The sequence below is a fragment of the Entelurus aequoreus genome, linkage group LG08 (assembly GCF_033978785.1).
Source record: "Entelurus aequoreus isolate RoL-2023_Sb linkage group LG08, RoL_Eaeq_v1.1, whole genome shotgun sequence".
NCBI lineage: Eukaryota > Metazoa > Chordata > Actinopteri > Syngnathiformes > Syngnathidae > Entelurus > Entelurus aequoreus.
In genome coordinates this window covers 27,418,273-27,420,364 of record NC_084738.1, presented here as the reverse complement: position 1 = coordinate 27,420,364, position 2,092 = coordinate 27,418,273, and positions in this window count along the sequence as shown.

Here is a 2,092-nt window from a genome sequence, read left to right as displayed (position 1 = left end):
GGAATGGTGGGAATGAAGGGTAAGGTGTGTCTGAATACAAATCAAACACTTTGGGACGCCTGTCATGTATCTACATGTAAAAATAGGCAGCAAAAAATTTTGCGAGATCCCTTTAATTATCGATGTCTTTGATCTGTACGCCAACAGAAATATGACACTGCTATGCTGCAGGTGTTTACAAGTGGTACAGATCTATAAAGACATATTATGTGGAATAAAATGTTCACGCAATATACCAGGAAAGCCACTGTACTCTTACTTTCTGATAATTGTCTATTCATCCCACACCGCAATTTCCTTGTAAAATACCACAACTGAAATAGAATGTAGACCAGGGGTGTCCAAAGTGCGGCCCGGGGGCCATTTGCGGCCCGCAGGTCATGTTTTAACGGCCCCACTTCACATTTTTAAAAATACGATTTAAAAAATTTTAAAACGTAAAAAGTGGTATAAAAGAGCAAACAGGTGAAATGTAACAAGAAAATGTTGCAATGTTTACTCTTAATCAGTGGTCCCCAACCTTTTTGTAGCTGCGTACCGGTTAGCGCTTGAAAATGTGTCCCACGGACCGTGTGGGGGGGGGGGGGGGTGTTGTCTGTGCGTGGGGGGGGGGGGGGGAGGGGGGGGGGGGGGATTTTTATTTTCACTTTTTTTATTTTATTTTTTTTAAAGAAATACAATCATGTGTGCTTACGGACTGTATCCATGCAGACTGTATTGCTCTATATTGATATAAATAAATGATAAATGGGTTATACTTGTATAGCGCTTTTCTACCTTCAAGGTACTCAAAGCGCTTTGACAATATTTCCACATTCATCCATTCACACACTGATGGCAGGAGCTGCCATGCAAGGCGCTAACCAGCAGCCATCAGGAGCAAGGGTGAAGTGTCTTGCCCAAGGACACAACGGACGTGACTAGGACGGTAGAAGGTGGGGATTGAACCCCAGTAACCAGCAACACTCCGATTGCTGGCACGGCCACTCTACCAACTTCGCCACGCCGTCCCGATATATAATGTATATATTGTGTTTTTTATGTTGATTTAATAAAAAAACAAACAAAAATTTTTTAAATTTCTTTTGCAGCCCGGTACCAATCGGTCCGCGGCCCGGTTGGGGACCACTGCTCTTAATAACACAAAGCTGCCCTGCAGGCTGTTTCTTTCTTTAAAAAATAATAATGTATCAAAATCAATGTCATTATGAATTATTGACCTATTGAAGGCTCCATTTACGTCACGTTAAATATTCCACTTTGAGATATTTTTTGGGGAAAATGTAGCATATTTTGTGTTTGCCATATAAAAAACTGACTTGTTTTTTTAAAAGAAAGGCCTAAAATGAACAAAAAAACCCATAAACAACAATAAAATGTATAATTGACGGATAGATCTGAAGTTGATCTCGAGATAATTGTGTTAAAAGTAAACATAAAAAAAAATTATATATATTTTTTTAACACTTTAATGAGTAGGACCCTTTTGGATCCCCAATAATTTTAGTGTGATTTGTTTTTAAGTGTCATTGCTCAAAAAATAATAATGAATTAAAATGAATGGTGTTATGAGTTATTGACCTTTTTAAGGCTCAAATTATTATATAATCTCAAATATTCCACTTAAAAAATGTATTGGGTGAAAATATTGCATATTTTGTGTTTTTTCCATAAAAAAACAGGGTTTTCTTTGACAAAAAGAGCAAACAACTTAAATCGTTAAAAACATTATATTGACAGATAGACCTAATGTTGATCTAGAGATTTGAAACTTGAATAATAATAAAAATAATAATACTGAATAATGACACATTTTTAATATTTTTTTGACCAAAACCCTTTGGGGTCCCCGGGATTAAGCCTGAGTGGAGGCCTACATGTATATTTGTTATACATATATTGTATTGGTTTTTAAAATAAAAAATATCAAAATGGCCCCCGCTTGCTTTGATTTTTCAGTGTGCGGCCCTCAGTGGAAAAAGTTTGGACACCCCTGATGTAGACTATCTAACAGACGCACAACTGGGAAAACTGGGAAAACCCAGCCGCATTGAACACATCATGCTGGCAACAAAGCTAGCTGGGAGTAACA